The sequence below is a fragment of the Pelodiscus sinensis genome, chromosome 11, assembly GCF_052426305.1.
Source record: "Pelodiscus sinensis isolate ZL-2025 chromosome 11, ASM5242630v1, whole genome shotgun sequence".
In the NCBI taxonomy this organism is placed as follows: Eukaryota; Metazoa; Chordata; order Testudines; family Trionychidae; genus Pelodiscus; species Pelodiscus sinensis.
Genome location: NC_143062.1, coordinates 43,375,441 through 43,397,947, shown reverse-complemented (window position 1 = coordinate 43,397,947; position 22,507 = coordinate 43,375,441). Strand labels below are relative to the sequence as shown.

Genomic DNA, 22,507 nt, shown 5'->3' with positions numbered 1-22,507 from the left:
ACCAGAGAGCCGCAGCGGGGGTAGTGACTGGACACGGCAAGCTGGGACTGAACGCCTTCTTTTATCGACTAAGTGTGTAGTGGATAGAATTCTGTTGACTACACGATTAGTCAATTACCTGCCTCTTCACATCCTTACCACCTGTGAAAATCTCTGGTTCAAACCCATCCCTAGCAGAAAATTGCTACTAGATGATGGGGCAAGGTCCTTTCCCTGGGATCCCTTGTTCAGCCACAAATCACCAGGAGGCCCTCTCTTGTGCAATCATCCCTGCCTTTGTATTGCTTGTGCCAACTTCCCACCACCTTCTATTTACAGAGCTCGGTTTTCCCCAGCAGCTAAATCAGCTACCTTCTCCTTCTGGCTGGGATTCCCGCACTCAGCCACTCTCTGGCTCCTCCCCTGCCCACTTCTCCTCTGGCTGCCTTATCTCACCCTCTGGCTAATGAGGCCCACAGCTGCTTCCATTAGCCTTTCATGCCTGGGCTTGCTCAGCTGGCTGTAATTGGCCTTTTCAGACAGGTGGTAGTGGCAGAGCTCTGGCTTAGCCAGCCGTCTGTCACAATGGTGACAGATCTCTGTCAGTTGCCAGGAGAAAGGGATACCCACTAAGGATGTAAAATCCCAGCTAGCCAGTTAAACGTTAGGTAACCTAATGTTTGACCAGTTAACTGATGAACAGGATTTCACTGCTCCAGCCTGCCAGGTTCCCGCTTTCAGCCCCGCCCTGAAGCTAGGGCCAGCTCTGCCGGTTCCCAGCCCCTGGACTGGGGTTGGCTCATCAGAGCTTTTAATGACCTTCTTCACAGATAACCCCATTCCCTACCCTTCAGACATTAGGGAATGGCTTCTAATAGAGTTGTTTTTAAACCAGAGGCCCCTGGGGGTAATGCTTACCGGGTAAGCATAACTAGTTACCTGTCCACATCTCCAATACCCACAACCATCCCCGTGGTAGCTGTCTCTGCAGAGAAGGCAAGGACTAGTAGATATGGAAAGGGAATCATTCTGTTGCCCAGAGAAGTGGTCTCACATGGTTAGCGTTAAGGCAAATTGACAGACATCCATGCTCCTCTGACAAATAAGACATCAGTCCCCAGAGCTGTCAGAGAGAGACAAATGCATAGCTCCAGAATACAGTCTTGATGCAGTAATGATCAGCAAAGGTAACCTGGTCCAAACATTCCCTAGCAAAGGCAGCTTTCCCCTGCACGGTAACATAGTGCTTCATTATACTAGAAGGAAATACATTCTACTTGTAAAAAGAATAAGGTAGCAGATGAGTTGCCATTAGTTATCGGTCTCTTTTTTTTTCTTTTTTCATTTTTGCAGTGGAGGGGAGGACTTGAATCCATGCTTTCTAGAATTCTCACATATTTGCTTTATTAACCACCATTCTTTTTAGTAAGTTACCTCTAATAGTAAATCTCTTTATGATAAAATTCCAATTAGGTTTTGACAATCCAAGAACCTTAGAGTCAATTAATTTTCCTCCACATTTCTTTTCCTGGGGCAAGTTCTTTAAAATGCTTATATTTTCCTTTATATAGAAACAATCAAGTCATTTGATAATTTACAGTCAGTGAGGTAATGCTTCCATTTGAAACTCCAATTCTCATGCCCCTTCTCAATGTGCAACATATGCAGTAAGTTGGTTTTACTAAAAAAATGTCATTAAAATTGTACTTAATTTAAATCTGCTCTGGGATCTGACTCTGCTCTTTAAATGTGCTTAATATATGTGCTTAATTTTATACACAGGTATAGAATCACTCAAGTCAGTGGGACTGTGCAGGTGTGTGACATGAAGTCTTTTTAGGAATGGTCCTCATCCTGCTGTATAATCTAAGACCAAGTATGCACGTGCTTCCCTCCTGGGGGTTCTTCTTGTGATAAACAATAGTGTAATGTTAGCAAACTGGGAAATGCAATCCTGTATGATTATTGTTTTAAGTTAAAGACAAATTTACATTATGTAAGCTAAAGTATTTTCAAGCTACCTCCTTCCTTTGGGTTTCCCAATGAGTCAGGTCTTGCCTACATCTGTCATGAAGTTTATAAAGTCTTTGGGGTTTCCTTTTTGACTTGTGCAGCCCAGTCATATTGTTTTATGGTGCATGCATTAATGATCAGCATGAAGGTTTGGAAAGCATTTTCATCTCTGTCCAGCCTGTTTTCATGTAGTCACATTTCATCTGCAATGATCGGGGGGGGAGAGAAACCTTTACTAGCCAAACCTAGCTGAGTGGTTTCATTTGGATTGTTTCTTTGGTGGTTCAAGACATGAGCAAGGGGAATATGGGGGAAAAAATAGTAGAGAGATGTCTGGATGTTTCAGAGTAGGAAGAAAAGCCAGGCTCAGACAAAACAATGCCTTAGGCATCCTCCACACAGGGGAGAGATGGATAGCTCAGTGGTTTGAACATCAGCCTGCTAAACCCAAGGTTGTGAGCTTAATCCTTCAGGGAGCCATTTAGGAATCTGGGACAAATCTGTCAGGGATGGTACCTGGTCCTAGGGCAAGGGACTAAACTCAATAACCTGTCAAGGTCCCTTCCAGTTCTATGAGATAGGTATATCTCCATATATTATATTATCAACAGGCAGCAACTGATCTGGCAGGGGTTGATTTATTGCAGCTACAACAGACATGATCAACTGACCACTGAGCACTCTCCCATCAATTCCGGTACTCCCCCAGAACAAGAAGCATAGGCAAAGTCAGTGGGAGAACATCTGCCATCGACTCACCACAGTGAACACGCCACAGTAAGGAGACGTCAGCAGTTGCATAACTTAGATCAAAGGCCCGCCGAAGTGTAGACTAGGCCTTAAACAATAACGGGAAGGGCCAAACAAAAGAGGAGAAGGAAAGCAATCATATGACTTCAATGGGGTGTTTTACCACCGATACTCAATTATAATTGGGATGCCCTTGAAATGACATCAATATAGCTCCTATCTAAAGCCATAATGAATCCAGCCAGTGTGTAAGATCATAGCATAATGATACTCTTGTACACATCTGACATAATAGTTGCAGAGCTTTACAACGTCAACTTAGGTTAGCACATGCCAGAAGGCAGGCTTCTGAATTTCTAGATATACCTGGGAAAGATTAGTCCTCAGCTCACAGAAATATATCCAGGATCACAAAGTATTTTAATTCTCTGTCCAATATTGCTTGCCTGTGTCAACAGTAACCCACTCCATCCTCACTCTATCACTAGTAAAATGTCACTGCATTATTAGCATAGCAATTATTTTAATTAAACCAATACCATTCTAAATATAAAAAAGTACAGTGAAATCAAGGGTGTACAGTCAAATGGCAAAATTTCCATTAAACTTCAGTGGAACCAAAATTTCACCCTGGGACTTGCATCTTTTTTCTAGGCAGGAAAATGTATTTTCAGGATATTAAATCCCAAAGGTGGAGGGAGATAACCTAAGTGTGGATCTTTTTCATGTAAGTTACTGATTTTGAGGAGAGGGGGAGAATAAGCTAAAATCTTTAATTTTGCCACAATTTACAAACAACAAACTGCATGAGTTCTAGCCTAGATGTTAACATGAAGCTCTTTTTTTTTCCTGATAACAAGGTTATACTATTATTAAACACAATTGGTAAACCATCTCTGCTTCGTGCTAAACCAAAAAGGGAAAGGATTCATTATGTATGAGAGAGTTATAACGTGGGAGATTAACTCAGCCTGTGACATTCTGTCTCAAAGGAATCGAGTATAGTTTAAAGTAGGGATGTTAAAAATCATGTAATAGGGTAATCATGTAACCGCTGAAAATCTCCGATAAGCACCTGCTTATCAGTTAAATGGTTAGTTATTTACACTCAATCATCCCTAGTTTAAAGTTAGTTCAGCCAAAACTCTAGGGCTGGATAGGCACCCAAGTTCTTGTGCAAGCGCTAAGTAGCTCCTTTGAGAATCTCAACCTAGAACTGGACTGTACAATCATTCCTGCATTGGCAAGCAGCTGGAAGACGATTTAAAATGTCTATCATCTCTATAGAGCGGTGCTTAGATGGAACTATTTACACATTGTCCCTTTAATTATTTTATCACCATAAGTGCCCCATCCCTACCTCTAAGACAAAGATCCTGTGTTTCTTATCTATTTCTACAGTTGGATCCAGTTAGAGCTGGTAAAAAAAAAAAAAGAATTCAGAATTTTTTTCCTTTCTTTGCGTTTAAGTTTTGATGACAAATCAAGATCTGGAACATTTTTAGTAGCTGTAGGTATTGCCCATCAATACAAAAACAGAACCGAGTCTCCCAACAGTGGCGCGCTCACATTAAAATTGACACATATATAGGACCCTACTGTGAGAAAACAAGAACAGATGACTGAGATATACATTAAGATCACACGAAAGGCTTCATTGAAGCAAGAGGGTGTAGACAAACAATGTCCACCGCACATTTTTTCAGAAATTCCTGTCGTTTCAAAGCGGTGCACCTGACAGCACTGAAAGCTTTTTTCATCTGTTCATTATATTAGCCCATCCCATTTAACCACGGCATTGTTAACAGCTGCTAAAAGCACTGATGTTTGGGGAAAGGCCCGCGGAAGGTTTATGTTTTGAATCAGCTGAATCCAACAATAAGAGCTTCTCTGCAGCACAGAATTATTGTATTGGAAGCAAAGTTTTGACCCCATTTTTAAAAAAACAAAGCCAAACACCCCTCCTCCCCCACCAACTGATCATATTCTAAGCCAGCTAAGACACCACTACTGTAGAAAAGCAATGTCTTTCTGAAACCTTGGCGTGTTTTTGGAATATTACAGAGACATTCACGCAGCTCATCTAATAGCCCCTGACCTAGTTGCCATACACTGTGCTTGATTTAATCATATGTCCGGATAGCCAAAGGGTTTCACGCGTTGGCCAGTCTTGCAGCATATGGCTTACACTGGTTTCTCTGAGCCTCTGATTACCAAACCAAAGGTTTCTAACCTCCACCTCAGTCAGCTGCTTTTTTAGTAACAACCACTGACAAAGCTCTTGAAAGGCCATGTGACTGTGGATGTTTTAGAGCAGATCAGGATCCCCAAACCCTTAAGCAAAATGTGGCTTGTTTCATTATATTTTCTGTGCACCAGGCAAATCTTTACATTCAATACTGAAATGGGAAATTCTATACAAAGCCCAAAGAAGCCCATTTTACTGTGGTGTTGCAATAAAATACTTCCACTACCTTCTCCAGAAATAAATTCCCACGCATTTCCTAACTTTGAGATTTAGAGTTATAACTCAAACAAAAACATAGCTAATAGCTCTGTTTAGATTAATTGAAAGCACACTCAGACCTAGTTAATTGAAAGACTGGTCTAATTTATGTTCATTGTAATTACTGTCCAGCCTGTGTTTTCCTTTCCTGTGCCAAACTCGGATGGGGTGATGGAAAGAGAGCTACTCCCTAGAGATCTGAACTCTGGCAAGCAAGATTTTCATTTTGCAAGCTTCAGAGGTCTCCTATTCTACACAAATCTGCTTCTTTGCATTGACTGAGTTTATCTGATTGGTTCAGTCAGGTGCCACAAAGAGACAGAGGCTGACATTGCTGGTCACCCCCTTGTCTGGTCTTGTGCTGAAGCTGTCAGCTGAAATCAGCATGGAGCGGAAGAAGCAATGAACGACATTGGCATTTTCAGTGAATTGTCTGCGTTGGAAGGGTTCTCTGGTAGGTCAACCCATCCTTCTCTTGCATTGTGGTGTCTGGCATCATTATTTCTAATAAATTCCCGAGAGTCACGGCTAGACTAGACACTCCTATCTCCAATTATGGATATCCCACTGCCTCTCTTGCACAGCTCTATGCTAGGGTCAAATATATCTATTATCCTTTCAAAGAAGTCAGTTGAGAACAAGGGGAAATTCTGTAGCGAAGAGACGCCAGGCAAAGAATGTGTGGATTTATCTCTTCTCAAATCACAGGGCTGTAAATCAGGTGCAACTCATTTAAATCAACAGCATCATGCCACTGTAAATCAGGGCAATATCCGTTAAACCTCCTCTCATTTAACTGTCACCATTTAAAGTTAAAACCTACGTGACACACCTTTAGAGAAGATGCCACACCACTTTGAGAACCATGAACCTTGCTACTTGATGGTAAATATCAAATTGTAAAGGTAACTATTTCTTCAGTTATTACCGGTATATACACACCATCCTATTTCCACAAAGAGTTTCAATTAACATGCATTATTTACCACTTTGTATGAACAGTGGAATAAGACACTAGATGCTTGTCATAACAAATGGCTGCATTTCCTAACTCAATAATGGGTTATAACATACACAGTTGTGATCCAGAAGGTTAAAAGGTCAAAGGGTCCCAATTCTGATCTTACCTACCCTGACCCAGAGCAAGCATCACCCCATCCTAAGAACCAAGATCACAACATTCCTAAACCACGTGTACCCAACAAGAAATGCCAACAAACTGTGCTTGTAAACATAATAAAATGACCACTCCACTATAATATGAGTCCGATTTTCCCAAGCAGATGCCAGCCTGTGACTTATTTTTTTCCAGGATCCGAATACAGATGAAATATCAACATCTAGAAAAAATGAACCTATTTGTTTCCCATAACAATAGAGATGTAAACTTGGAAGTTGGGTAAACCTAAAACATACCTTTCATTTTTCCATCCTCACATCTTCTGATGGAAGATTTACAGATAGGAAGAGTTTGGTGGACCCTGATTTACAGCATCAGTCACACCAGGTGGTGGAAAGGGTCTGAAAAAGGTTGTAAATGCTAAGATAGTGTAACTTGTCCCACTCACTAATTCATTTTTACTTAACTGGAACTTACACCACACTTTTTATTGAATTTGCCCAGCTTCTCTAGGGGAATTGCATTTGAGTATGCAGAGATGAATTTCACCTCAGAAGTCTTCTTTTATCCATAGATACTGCAGGATTCTTTATGTTTCCCCTGTTCCCTCTCCATTCCTGTCTCAGACCCCACACCCAGCATCCTTCACAGGACCATTTTTAGGGACAGATGTGTGTGCAGTGTACAGGAACTGCATGGAATTCCCTGAAATAGTTGCTATTACAACTACAGCCTGCTAGTACGGCTGCCCATCCTCTACGGCAGCAGTGGGCAATAATTTGTGCAGGAAGGCCACGTCACGAATTTCGGCAGTGGTCACAAGCCGCCCCCAAAGGGATTGGGCCTCAAGAAGGGGTTGTTCCCTCTAGGCGCGGCCAGCCCTTGGCAGGGGGAAGAAGGGAGGAAGTAGACTTCACATGTTCCCCTGCCCCCCAGTCAAATCAGGACCTGGGGCGGGGGAGAGCAAGAAATCTCTCGCGCCCCACCCTGCCAGGGGCACGCAACACCTAGAGGAAACAACCAGCCATTTTGAACAGCTAACTGTTCCCTCCAGACCACGTGCCCTGGTTGGGGGAGAAGACCTTGCATGCTCTCCCGTTCGCAGGTCTCGATTGGCCTGGGGGCAGGGAAGTGATAGGGTGCCTTGGGCCGTATCAAACAGCTTGGCAGGCTGAAACCAGCCCGTTGACCCTGTCTTGCCCACCCTTGCTCTATGCCTTAAACCAGCCTCGCTGCACTGTATAGGCAGAGCTATGCCTTGTGTTTGTATATAATTAGCAAACACAGTTGTTTGGTGCCCAATGGTGTCTGTGCATTTTTTGTCTGCAAACTATTGAAAGGGATACTACCCTCTATACACTGCATAGGTGGACAGAGCAATTCATTCGCCATGCTCTCTTCCCAGTTCCTGTTAAGACTGCTACAAATGCTGATCATTATGGTGGTGGTTTTCACCTGTACCATGTGTGTTAGCAAAATTCACAGTTGACAAATCTGGCAACTCTTATGCATCAACAAAGCAAACAAAAGCCCATCTTTTTTTTTTTTTCAAAGGAGCTTTAAAAGTGTTTTTGTAATTCTAGCAAAAAACTGTGTGATGTCCCCAGCTTCCACTGCCAAGACATGTTCCAGGGAATTAGTAGCTTTATTGACCATAAAACATATCAGCTTTAGTGAAAGTAAAAGGAGCCTACTACAGAAAACCACAGAAAAAGAGACATTTGCAAATTAAACCTCAGGAATTCATTTGCTCCTCTAATGTTTCCAAATTAAAGGATTCCAGACCAGGGCTTGTTTAAGGAAAGGAAATCTCTAGACAACTGCTGCCTTTTGATTAAGATAACATTGTATATTTTTAGCTAACTGAAATGTGCAATCTTAGGAGCAGGTTTTTTTTTTGGAGCTTTCAATACATCAACATTGAACTGAAGACTTAAGAAAATGTGGCCTCCGTGGCATCAACAAAAGCTGAATGAAATCAGCAAGGTGAACTTCTATATGGCACAATCCAAACTAGGGATGTAAAATCCCATTTTAATTAGTTAACTGGTTAAATCAGTTAACTGATTAAGTAGGGGCAGCTGGAGGTGGGAGAAGGAACTGGTTAACTAGCAGGAGCGGGGCTGGACTGGCAGGTCCAATGGGGCTGGAAGCAGCCTCTTACCTACTACAGGTAGGAGGCTGCTCCAGCCCCTGCAGATTAACCATAACTAGTAATCATCACCATTAGCGGGTGATTCTTGCCGGTTAATCATTCACATCTCTAGACCAAACCTTGAAAATCTACTCACCTCAAAGAATTACAAATCTTTCTGAGGCATGTGCTGCTGACTTCTGCAGAATACACTCACTTTAAAAAACACATACACACACACACCAAGTTTCAAGTGGTTAGAAAATAAAATCAATCAGAAAAAACTGGCAAGGAACATCAATGATTTTTGTCTCCATTTTGAGATTTTCAACGTTTTCTGAGTAGGTCTCGGTTCTTGTCCTGAGAGGTGTGAAAAGATCTTAAGCCCCATGCAAATCAAGCCTCATACAACCACACTATTGAGGTCTTCATAAGTGTGCAGACAAAGCAGGTGCTCTGAGCTTTCCCAACCCACTGCTGAGTTAAAGACCTAACAGGTTTTTACTGCTGTTACTGGGACCCCAGCAACCAGCAGTAAATTAGACAAGGCTCAGGTCAACTTTACTTGGCTACCTCCTGGAAGAGATCTAACTAGATGCTGGGCTGTAGGAAGAACACACAAAGGCAAAGCTGCCCATGGCAGCAGCGCTTGACTCAATGAAAAAATTTGGATTGGGGGGAAGAGAAAAGTTCCTGCTGCAGGGCAAGGGGGACTTTAAGTTGATCATATTCCTACTAGAGAGAGACTTCCCCAATGTTGGTGGGGAAGAGGGGAGCCCCAAGCCTTAGGGGCCAGAATCAAGCAAGCTGGGAACTGGATCCATCTCTGGGCCTTAAGTTCCCACTCCTGCTATAAAAGATAAAAGAGTCTGAGCAAGTCATAGGAACAATATTCTAGTAGGTATCCCAGGAGACCAGGTTTACTTTTTACTGGGATTCCTCTCCCCCCCACAGGCTCATGCCCATGCCCATGCCCAGAACTCTACCTAAACCTTGGAGAAGTTCCTTAGGTGTAAATTGACTCAGCTTCACTGAATTGGATGAAGCTGTGTTGATTTACATCAGCTGAGGAGCTGGTATCCTAGGGGAACCATATCTGTGTACCTGAGTGTGTGAGGCCAGATTCGAAGTGACCAGTTGTTTTCTATACTATCCACAACAAAACAGGTATGCACTTTAGAGAGTCTAACTCACATAAGGCCTTGTCTATGCACATAAGCTGTGCTAGTTTAAACAAACACTGCAATTTAAACCGCTGAAAACTTTGGGGCAGCTGTTTTTCTTCTGGTTAAGAATGACTTAATGTGCTTTTATTTAGCCTGTTCTTAATTTAGTTACCCTAAACTGAAAGATGAGTCTCAGAGGGGTCTCTCTGTTTTTGCACAGACTAACACAGAGGAGTCCCGTGGCACCTTTGACACGAACAGATAGTTGCTGGTTTTTGAAACATGAGTATCTGTATAACCTTTGTCAGTTTGTCTCAAGTGGTTTAAAAATCACACTTAGCTAAACTTGGGACAATTTTCTTGTATAGGGCAGCCTGAAAGTAAGGGGGAGAGGATAGAGAGAGAGAATGACCAGGTCTGGGAGAAGTGGAAGAGAGAAAATACGTATGGGGGAAAAAATGGAAGCGATATGAAAAGAGAACGAAAAGGCCAAGAGGAAATAAACACTGAAACCAATATCAAAAGAGAGACTATTCTAGGAAAGAAAAGAGGAAGCGAGATGAGGCCAGAAAGGAAAAGCAAGGGAAATAGACATACTAAGTTACACTTTTAACAAAAGGAGACCCTCATCCTACAAACATGTGCTCTTGTGTGCCAAGATAAGTTAGGTATGCATGGAAGTGTTTGCAGGGAAGTGCATAGAAGTGGATGGGCTAAATTGCAAATAAATACAGTGCAAAAAACTATTTCTTCAAAGTAGAAAGATGGGGGACCTTAGAATCTGGGAGTGACACCACAGGTGTTTCAGATGCTGGTTACTCTAAGTTGTGTCTGGTACATTTTTTGAACCTTTGGCTAAACAAAGCTTTTCTATGCATAGGAAATGGCAAACAATTGTTGCTAACAATGTAAAATTAAACGGGTGTAAAATGTTCATGCTCCTGCAGGAAAAATGTCAACGCCTCCTTGTGCTTTCAGATTTTAGTTGCTATTGAAACATATTCAGATAAAAATGCCATGCTACAAATAATACTGAACTTAAACAGATAAATGCATACAAAGACAGGGAATAAGTAATAAGCCTCTTCTGAGCAAGGAATTCAAAATACTGCTTGAATTTTTATACCTCCTATTAAAATGTAGATACTGTACTTTGTCTAAATGGTACAACTACACTTTATTTTTAAGTACCATTTACTTGCTGTAGTGTATTCTCCTCCATGGGAAAGCACTCTGTCCTACCAAACATTAATCCCCTATGGAAAGAGGGGTTGTAGGTTACTTAGTAATATTCAAGGTAATAGAATAATAAGAAAAGTAACCAGAGAGGGATAAGGTTAGTCCGATATTGCTTCCTCTCAGCATAGAGACCATCAACAGCTGTTGGGGCACTTTCCACGGATGGCAAACTTCAGTGCACCTGATTCAGCGAGGACCTCTGCAAAAGCATCGCCTTTGCTTTTCGGCTTCCCCCTGCCAGTGCTCACAAATCAGGCGAACGCTAGGAATAAATCTGACAGCCGCACACAAAAGAAAACTCCTGGTATTTCACCTCTCCAGCCTGCCAGTGGGTCTCCTCCTCCTCCCAGCCAGCACCAGCCGCAGCGGGTCTATTCCAGCGGCATTTCGGCCGGAGCACGGAATGGATGACCCTGCAGCAGCAGGACACCGCGGCGCACGGGAGAGAAGGTGCCCGCCTTGCAGAAGGACCGAGCGCGCGGCTGGGGAGAAGCTCGGATACACCCTGCAACCCCCCCCCCCCTCCCGAAAGCCGGGCTCACCACCACCCCTGGAAGCGCCTGTCCAGCCCACACCCGGGGACCCGAGTCTCTCCCACGGGAACTTACTTGACGTCCCGCCCTGCAGCTGGCCAAGGCAGCAGCTGCTCCCCGTGCACCCCGACAACAAAGCACATGCTCCCCGGACAGCGACCAGCCAGCCCCCCCCGCCGCAAAACTTCCCGCTCCGGGGCCCCTCCCCCGGCTGGGCAAAGGCAGAGCGCCCTGCCCCTGGTGCCGCTGCGCAGAGCCCAGCCCGGGAGCCTCCCTGCGCCCGGCCAGAGAACAATGCGGCCCCCACCTACCGGCGCGTCTCCCTCTGCTGGGCGCTGCCCGCGGCTCCCGGCCCCGCGCCTGCTGCGGCTGCTGCTGCTGCTCCCCGGCCCGGCGCCGCGCGGGGTCAGGCGGCTCCTCCGCGCTGGGCGGGCACGCGCCTCTGGCGGCGGCTGCTGCGCTCGGGGCTTGCAGCCAGCGCTCTCGTGCGCACCTCTAGGCCCTGCCTCCCGCCCCGGCAGCTGCACGCCCCCCCCCCTCCCGACTGTGCATCTCCCCCCGCCTTGCATAGAGCTGCCTGTGCAGCCGGGGAGTGCAACAGGGACAGAGCCTGGCGTGCAGCTGAGGCTGGGGTGGAGCCGGGTGCAGCCCGGCCGGCGGGCCACAGCGGAGCGGGGTCATGCTCCGGAGCTGGGGGCGCTTTCTGCCGCTGCTTGAAACCGCTTAGAATGGGCTGGCGTCTGGGAGGAGGGTCTGTAACTTTAACAACAGGGAGCAGACCTGTGGCACCTAGAGACTGAGGAATATGGGTCCATAGTATCCTGCGCTTTCAAAACCTGCTTCCGCGGATGAGATGATCTTGAATGGGATGATTTGCTCTGGAGACACCTCCCACCAAAGTGGTGCCTGCCAGCTGGCTACAGAGCCGGGGAATCCCTCCCGCTGCATTGGCTCAGGGCAATGAAACCTCTATTTGCTGGGAGGGAGAATGGGAATAACTCCTCAGGTTGGCTAGGCCTACAGCAAGTTAGGGTAGTCTCCTTGGAGGGTGCTTCAGAGGACTAGCAAGGTTAGTCTGTTACTTTAAAAACAAGTAGTCCTGTGGCAGCTTAGAGACTAACCAACATATGTAGAATCATGAGCTTTTGTGTTATTCTTACCTGTGACTTTTAAACACAGGCCATTTCTGTTTTCCTTACATCTGTGGAGGAGATTTATATTGGAGAACAGCTTTACTCAAAAATTATCTATGTATATAAAGGCTAAAGTTCATACTGCAATGTGAAATGCCAGGACCATAAAACATGCACAAGACTACACATGTGTACTGCTGTATTACAAATGCAGACTTCTAACTCTTATATGAAAAAGTACAGTAATAAATATGGGAAAGTATACCTATATGGTAAAGTACAGTAATAAATACACAACATCGCCTTTGGCTGTGGTTTGGTGGTGGTCAGGTAAACTGTAGGCTAGAGTAGATCTTCAAAACCTGACCTGTCATTCACGCCAAGCAGCAAAATGATAAGTCCTGTACATTCTCAGAAGAAAGATCGTGGGTGAGTGGGCCATGTGGAAATTCATAGTGGCATTCTGTTGTGAAAGAATTAAGAAGGTGTCTCCATTTCTCCAGAAATGTAGTGTATCCTCAACATAATTCAACTTTACTATCCTGATTACTTATGAGGTTTTGTTTTCTTTAAAACACACTCCTTTTTAGAGATACTGTAATAGCTTCTAGCCCCACAAGTGCTAAGCCTCCATCTTTCCTATGGCTGTATGTTTCCATATACTACTTTATAATGTTTATAAATGATGTAAGGATTTTCCTTTCAGCAGAAGTATAAATATAGCCAGACCTGCCTATGCATTCTGCATATTAGATTTATTAACATGCAGGCTTCCCCCTGGCCAAATTGCAGTTTCCATCTTGCCAATGATTTGATGTATTTAAGTCCCCTTAATGCTCATTGCACATTCTGAGCTAATGCTCTTCATACACTCCCATGCTCTCCCTTCCCTCTCCTCCCACAATGACCCCACACACCTCAGGGCTCTCTTGCCTTATTTTTGTTGTCTTTAGGATGCTTTGTTTCACCCCCTTGCTATTTTTCTCCAAAGCTTTGAGATTTGCAGGTGTCACTAAAATGCCCAGAGTGTTCTAGTGCAAGTCGTGGGCCCTCTCTGAGAATGACAGAGGCCCAGGACACTTTGGCTATGTCTACACTCGCGGCTTCTTGCATGAGTAATATGCAAATGAGGCTAAGCGTGGAATATCGCTGCACCTCATTTGCATATCTAATGAGCCACCATATTTTTCAGAAGAGGTTCTTGGGCAAGAAGGAGCGTCTACACTGCCCCTTCTTGCGCAAGAAAAACCCTCTTGCGCAATGATATTACACCAATTACTTGAGAGGAAGAACGGCATTGCGCAAGAGGGTTTTTCTTGCGCAGGAAGGGGCAGTGTAGACGCTTCTTGCGCAAGAGCCTCTTCTGAAAAAAATGGTGGCTCATTAGGTACGCAAATGAGGCTCAACGATATTCCATGCTTAGCCTCATTTGCATATTACTCACGCACGTGAGTGTAGACATAGCCTTTGAGTTTAAAGACCCCAGCCCACCCCCACGCCCCCAACGTATCTAACTTTTCGTCCATGGCGTCATACTAAAACCAAAAGAATATAAGAAAATGAACACTTGAGACATTTATTTATTAACAATTAAGTCATTATACCAATTGCATGTATATTAAAAGTGTAACTTTAATTGTGAGTTTCCACTGCAAGCAAAACTCCTCATTTTAAGAATGCTTTTCTGGCTTTGTTGTGTGCAAACTCATTTATAATTGAAGAAAAATCTAATTTGCATGCAACATCTCTGTTATTGTTAAGCATTGCGATCCCATTCAAACGCTCTTTTCCCATTGTAGAATGATGATAGTTCTTTACTTGTTTTAACACATTGAATATGCATTCACCTGAAGCCACCGATGCAGGGAGACTGACAAAGATACGTAATGCAATTGTGATATTAGGAAATATAGTCGATGGGCCAAGATCAAATATTTCTTAAAACAGTTCTTTTGGCTTCCAGCCCAATTTCAAGTTGGTAGAATGTATACATTTCAGGAAAATGATCTTGTTACAGAGCTCTCTTTAAATATTGTTGTTGTACCTTTGTTGAAACTGTTCAGCTGCTGAATATAGATCTTCAGCACTTAGTTCTGTGAACTCCCAAAGGAATCCAAAAAGGGTACAAATTTGTTGCAGTGACTCAAATCGATGTGTAAGACCAGATTTGATGGAGTCAATAATAACAACAAAATTGACTTGATAGTGACTTTCTGCATCAGATTGAGATGTTAGGCTGTGGTTGGTGAAAAATTCAGATGAAATGTCAATATCCCATGCTTCTGATTAGGAAAGGATTGCATCCCATTGATCATGAATCTTTTGAATATCTTTAAGAAGTTGTTCAGTGTTATCCCTTCAACATCTAATGTAGCATTGCATGCTTCAATTACAAGATTAGTTTCCTGGATCATTTTTAGCAGCTTTATCCACATGGGCAACATTAAAATGCATTCAAATTTGGATGTGTACTTCTGAATTGACTTAAGCCCAATGCGAGCCTTTGCCATGAGAGTAAGAGATTCAAGCTCACTTAAAGTCTTTTTCATGGAGTCCAAATGCCATGCAACTGGTTTAATGCCATCAATTCGTGTTGACCATCTTGTTGTCAACATGCCGTGAAGGGAAACAGGCAGATGCTACTTCAGAATTTCCTACTTTCAAGGACTGCTACTGAAAAGGTTGTATGATTGCTGGATTGTTCCAAAGTGTGTGATTGCTTCCTTGCATGATTTAGCGCAATCAACTCCAACAAGATTTAGTATGCAGTTGCCACAACTGGATTTTGCTCAAGAAGGACTGCTTATACTCCGTTCTACTTCCCAGCCATATTGGATCCATTGTCATAGACTTGGCCAATGCACATTTGAAAATTTAATTTGAAGCCTTCCAGAATTTTTAATACACGAGCAGCAATTTCTATTCTTTTTTTTAATGAAATTATCAAACAAATGAATTGTTCTTCAATTGAAACCTTTGTAATTCCTGCAATTTTAACATATTGAACAACCTAACTTGTCTGTTCTGTATGGGAACAGTCTGGAGTTGCATCAATAATTGAAAAGTATTTCACATGTATTCTCTTTAAAAAAATTGTTTGCACAAATGTCCCACATAGCTCAATAAACTCATTTTGTATTCTGGTAGACAAATAATGGAGTTGCATGCATTTTCTGTTCCATTGTGATTCACAAACATTCTTAATATGGCCTGATAAAAGTGGGTCATACTTGCTAAGAAGCTCAAGAATACCAAGAAAGTTTCTGTTTGTAGGGACACCTATACGTTGACTGGAACCAAACAAAGCCAAAGCCTGTTCAGAAAGAAAGAGAAAGATATTTAATATGCGCGCAATGAGTTTTTTCCAGTTATCAGTTTCTATGTTTATTTCACTTAGGAGTAAGTTTTCGATTGAACTGTCAGCTAGTGCTGCTCTGCTAGCTGATTTCCATGTAACAGTTATCTGTATGTGATACTGAAGTTTCATGTGCAGGTATTCGATCTTTCAACTTCCTCTAACATCTGTTGACGCTCCAAACTGATGGATCAGACAGTACTGATGCATTTGACGTATTACTGTTAAAAATGAAACAGGGTACACAGTACAGAGCCTGTTTTTCCATGCTCCAACAGAGCCAGTCTCTTGTGTAGATCTCTCCATCTGGAAGAGTTTTGTCAGCAGACGAGTGGGAAAAGCATGATTTTCAGCATCTTTCAGTATATTACTGGGAATCTGAACACCACTAATTTTGAGAAACGACTGCATTTGAGCAACATTGTTTTTATGAAGAAGTCCAGTATCAGGTCCTGATGCTACTGTTGTTACGCTGTCCTGTGCTAGTCATAAGTTCTTGCTTTTGCTGTGCAACATCTTCAAGGTCCTCATTTTCTGCCTGCACAATCTCTAAATCGAGCATAGATTCCGCATCTATCACTACTGTTGGCATTTCTTTGTCTTGATCAATGACCTCCTCATTTTGACACAGTAGCATTGAAATGTCATTTGTGGGTACGGTTTTAATCATCAGAACTGGAAGTGTCAATGTCAGTATGGTCACTATCTAATGGCTGAGGCATCTTTTCTATGACAAATGATATTGACTTCAAACTCTTAACTGCTGCTTCACCCTGTTGATTTTGACGTCTCTTAGGGTATGTCTACACAGCAAAGTTATTTTGGAATAATGGCTGTTATTCCAAAATAACTTTGCTAGCATCTACACAGCAATCCTGTTGTTTTGAAATAATTTTCAAATAAGATGGCTTATTCCAACTTCTATAAACCTCATTCTATGAAGAATAACATATTCTAAAATAGCTATTTTTGAAATAAGGCATGTGTAGATGCTCCACTTCTGCTGTTTTGAAATAGCCCCTCACCAGGGCCATTCAAAGTTATTCCTCCTGGGGCTCTAAATTGAGATAGCATGTCTACACTGTAGGGAAGCCTCAAAATGAGTCTGAGGCAGACTTCCTTAATGTAGATGTGCTATTTCAAAATAAGCTATTTTGGAATAACTCTTCTGGAATAGCTTATTCTGAAATAACTGTGCAGCGTAGATGTACCCTTACTTGCACCACTTTCAAGTCTTCATTTTTATAAAGGTTTTTTTAAAACACAGTAACACGCAATGTACTAATTCACTAAAGTCTATTGATTATACAAAATGTTAATTGTAGATACTTCACAATGATTATATAATCATTTATATATTTAAATATATAAAAATAGGGTGTTATTTATTATGGCCCTTATTGCCTTCTTTCAAAATCTTATAATTTCATCTGCTAACACATTCCTATTACAGTAAAACTCCAATAGTCCGGCACTCCTGATAGTCCGGCATCAAAATGGCAAGAGTCTAGTGAGTGAGCTTTGGCAAAAAACGAGTCACAAGGCAACAGCGGCAGCAGCTGAACCGAGTGAAAAGGGTAAAAAAAGGGTTAAAAAAACTAAAATGTCACAGTATACTGTATATGATATGTACAATAAAAAGGGTTAAGAACACTTTATATACTGTGTGTGTGTGTGTGTGTGTGTGTGTGTGTGTGTGTGTGTGTGTGTGTGTGTGTGTGTGTGTGTGTGTGTGTGTGTGTGTGTGTGTAACCATCTTATAGTACCTCCTGATAGTCCAGCATATCCGATAGTCTGGCTCCACCTAGGTCCCAAAGGTTCCGGATTATCGGAAGTCTACAGTATTACATTTCTTCAATAACTGGTGTGTTGTTATGAATATGAACATGGGGCAATTACCAGACTGGATATAAAGTTTATTAAGCAACTAGAATTAAAAATTTATTATCACAAAAAAGCCTTTAATGTGAATCTAAAACTGGATGAAGAGGTAGTTTACAGCTGAGCCTGATATAGTTATTGTTTACAGAGAGACATAAGGAAAAAACAGGAATATGAAAAATCTATGCAGAGAGAAACATCTAATTTAAAAGTTAAACTCACCCTTAGACCAAGCAAAATCACTATAGTAACAGAATTAATTACAACTTTCAAAACCTCTAAACTATGCAAAGACGGTGAACAGCGTTTCATAATGTAGACTCACTGAGAAGCTACTCGCGGCTTCAGTCATTCAGATGAAAACTCCGATGTGACCGAAAAATTGGTGAAGGCCCGAGGTCTCTGAATGATTTTAATCAATTGTTTGCAGGTATACATGGCTTCTTTTGTGGTCTTCATTATAAATGTAAGGTGTATAATAAATGGAAATAACGTGGTAGAAAAATGTCAAAATTTGAGGTCCCTTTGTCTCCTGAGGCCCAGGCCAAATGGCTCTCCTGGCCTCCCCTATGATAGGGCCTAGACCAGTGGTTCCTAACCTTTTCCAGATGGGGACCCAATCTGGAAAATTGACAATTCAGGAAGACTTGGTGACCCAAGGCAATTCAAAAACGGGGGGAGGAGGGAGGGCAGAGCCACCTGGGGAGACACTTGGCGACCCTTCTGAAATGTAATGGCAACCCATATTTGGGTCCCTACCCATAGGTTGGGAAACCCTGGCCCAGACAGCTGATGATGTTTTTGTATTTGTATCAAGCTGCCACAAGTCCAGCTGGGTGATGCAATGCCTCAAAACTGTGTCATCAACCTCTGCTCACCACCTGACTCCTCCCAAATCTTTCTCCTTTCTCCACGGGACCTCACTTGTGTCTCCCTCACCCACACGTCATTGCCGTTCCCACAGGACTCAGCGCTACAGATTACGAACAGCCCTAGCATGCTTGCCCATAAAAATGATCATCTGATACACCCAGCAATTCCAAACACAGCTTCTTATTTGCTCTGCAGAAACATACCTTGTGCCATGTCTTAGTTGCATTGCTTCATTAGTGATAGAAATGTAGCCGTGTTAGTCTGGGGCAGTTGAAGCAAAATGCAGGACAATGTAGCACTTTAAAGACTAACAAGATGGTTTATTAGATGATGAGCTTTCGTGGGCCAGACCCACTTCCTCAGGACCATCTTGTTAGTCTTTAAAGTGCTACATTGTCCTGCATTTTGCTTCATTAGGGGATACTGCATTGACAGTGTTATATATGCATCCTTTTGCAAAGTGTCTTAAAGTCTCAACACGGGAGAGAATAAATTGTAAAGGTCAGCCCAACTGTACAGCAGTTGAGAGAACTGCTCTTTATCTATTTTATAACTGTAGCGTTATCAAATCAAAGAGGTTGTGGGGAGAAATGTGTCAGTGTGGCCAGGTGAGGCAACCCCACCAAGGGGAGTGGGCTGCGGACGCAAGGGGCGCGCAAGCGGCGGTGAGCCGAATACCGCCGCCCAATGTTAGGGCGGAGGTGGATCGGCACGCAGGCGCCAAAGGGCAGATGGGGAATGGCGGGGCGAGCGTGCCACCGCCCCACGCATCCCCACTGGGTGATGTCAGCAGGGTGACGGGCAACGGGGAGGTGTGTGCGTGGCTGCCCCGACGCATGACGTCATCCCACGTGACGTCATGAACACGCTGGAAGGAGGCGGAGGGCAAGCGCTGGCGGGGGTGGATAAAAGGGAAAGAGAGAGCTCAGAGAGGGGGCTGGGAAGCAAAGGCAGGGGATAGCCGGACCCCTGAGAGGCAGGGGAACTGGGTTCTCTTCCTCCCCCCTCCCTTTTGTAAGGAGGACCAGGAAGGGCGCCGGCGGCAGGGTGGAAGACGGCCCAGGGTGGGGTCGTGAAGCCTGTGAACAGGTGCGTTTAGGGGGAAAGCCCCCACCTGTTACCACTGGAAGCGCTGTTCCTGGTGTTAGGGCCCTGGGCCGGGGTCCGGGAGTGAGGGTGGGCCCAGATCTCCCCTCTGCTGCCGGCAGGCGGCCTTGGTCCGGCGAGTGGTGGTAGGACTCTCATTACTCGTAGCTCCGTGGGGTAAATAAGAGTGGGTAATTACTACGCAGCGATACTGGAGTGGGACAGACGTGGGGAAGGACCGGGCATTGTACCCGGACATGGGGCTGGACCGTGACAGTCAGTGTTGTGCTGAAAAAGGCATAATATGGAAAATAAACATGATTGCATCCTTTTGCAAAGTGTCTTAAAGTCTCAACACGGGAGAGAATAAATTGTAAAGGTCAGCCCAACTGTACAGCAGTTGAGAGAACTGCTCTTTATCTATTTTATAACTGTAGCGTTATCAAATCAAAGAGGTTGTGGGGAGAAATGTGTCAGTGTGGCCAGGTGAGGCAACCCCACCAAGGGGTTATGCATCACTGAAGCCACTTTTTACCCAGCACGTAGGACCACATCCTACTCGCTCAAGTAGTCTTAAGGGCCCAGATCTGCAAAGGTATTAAGGAGCCTAATTTCCATGGAGGTTTTTCGCCTTCCTCTGTAGCATGGGGTACAGATCACAGCTAGAGGATTCTCTGCATCTTGGGGTCTTCAAAGTATTTGAAGGCTTCAATATCTGAGATATAGGTGAGAGGATTATTCTAGGAGGGGTGGGTTAGATTCTGTGGCCTGCACTGTGCAGGGGGTCAGACTAGATGATCATAATGGTCCCTTCTGACCTTAAAGTCTATGAGTCTATGAGTCTATTCCAAAGGGAATTAGGCACCTCCTTTGCTGATCTGGACCCTGGGCTTCACATGAGCAAGGCGACTATGATTTAATCCATAGAGAAAGCATCTATGTAAGGACACACAATTATTTATATGACAATAGCGTGTACAGGCTCCAACCATGAGCAGGGCTTCATTCTGCTAGGTGCTGTGCAAACAGGCTCTTCCCGGAAGAAGTTAGAGATAAATAGACAAACGAGGCAAAGATTTGGAGGGGAAACAGGACCCCAGAAAGGTGACTTGCCCCATGTTGCATTGCAAGCCAATGACAACGCCAGGGATAAGCGCCCTCTCTACTGGGTCATGCTTCCTCTGTGCTGAATTAGAAAATAATTGACATAAACAAATTAAATAGAATTAGGGAGAGATCTGAGTGACAACCAATGTTCCTTCTGATCTTTTCCATCCATGTGCGGAATATTTTTGTGTGCACCAAGGCACATGCGAACGTGCACCACCAGTCGCGGGTGCTCTGCTGGTCATCTGGGTGACATTTGAATCTCTTTCTTGAGCAGCTGCATAAATGTACAGCTTACAGAGCTCACAGGTCACAACCTTTGATTCCTGTACAGCCTCTCCCCCATTTCATTGTTCTTCTGATCCTGGGCATGGGTTCTGGCCCTTCTCTAAATTACAATGGCCTGTTGAGCTCATGCCATTTCATGTCAGTGTTCAAATCTTCGTGTGTCTTATTTGATGTAGCCGAATAGCTTCTTTGCCAGGTTTATCCTTCACATCTATACCAGGCGTGGGCTGGTCAAAGCAGCATCTTTGAGATGCACCATTTCAGAGCCTTAGGGTCACTGCATGATATTTACCGTGACTGTCCTTTATTAGTTCCTCCTCCTGTGCTTGATGTACCACTGGGAAGACAAATCAGCTTGCCAGGGGCGGATATAGGGCAGGGCAAGCGGGCTGTGGCACCACCACGCATGCGCTGTTTCAAAGGGGGGGCCCCGCGAAATTGTACTGCCCTGGGCCCCACAAAATCCTCATCTGCCCCTGCAGCTCGCTATCCAGGTAGTGTGTGTGATCACACAAGCACTACACCCTTTTGAGTGCAATAGCTACTAGCCTGAGTTCCTGCTAGCTCTCATCTACTTACCTCACTTATTCCCTGTACTGATTAGTCAGTTTCTTCTTTACTTGTAGGTGGTTCCATTCTTATTAGATTCCCCCAGGACTGCAATATCACTCCTAGATGCATCATCTCCTGGCTACAGAGGTTGGATCATGATGGCTTTAGACTTCCTTGTGTTAATATTCCAATTGTTTGTCTAGTTTGTGACATACTTTAATTTGACCATAATCTTTACCAATACAGTGCAGCTCTTGATTTTGTGCTCTCACGTAACACGCGGTTGCTTAACTAAATGACTCACAGCTCCTAAGAACAATCAACTCCAGTGATGGGCAACCAAGACTAGTGAGTAGGCTGCATGAGTGACCTTCCTGTGTCTCAGTGGGCCGCATGATTGCCTGACACTAGGATTCTAGAGTGCCAAACATCCTACCCTGACTCCTCTCCCTCCCTCCCTCTCAGTACTTTCAGGGCGCAAATCAGCAGATTCATGGCACTCTGAAAGTGCTGGGAGGCAGGAGGTGAAGTAGGAAGTGTGGGGCTCCCAAGCCCCAGTGTACAAAAAGGCATGTAGGGGAAGGGCCACACGGGGGGTTTGTGGGCTCCTGGTGGAACCTCAGTGGGTCACACGAGGCCAGTGGCCCACAGGTTGCCCACCAGTGATCTGCTCAAAGCACTGCACCCATGCGGAACAGAAACTCCCCTTTTCCGAAGGTGTGGAGATACCTGGAATGCTGCCGAAAGACCGAGCCATCTGTTCCCTGAATGTTTGTATGTTTTAGGCCTCAT

The 22,507-nt window shown here is 44.0% G+C and overlaps 1 protein-coding gene across 1 annotated transcript in view; it reads right to left on the bottom strand.

Moving 5' to 3' along the window:
* Positions 1-11,903, bottom strand: part of FRMD4B (FERM domain containing 4B) — a 229,783-nt gene extending 217,880 nt beyond the window's left edge. Inside the window, exon 1 of the mRNA XM_075938573.2 lies at positions 11,752-11,903. The gene's annotated coding sequence lies outside the window, so the exon portion shown is untranslated. The remainder of the gene's footprint in view (positions 1-11,751) is intronic.
* Positions 11,904-22,507: the final 10,604 nt, after the last annotated feature.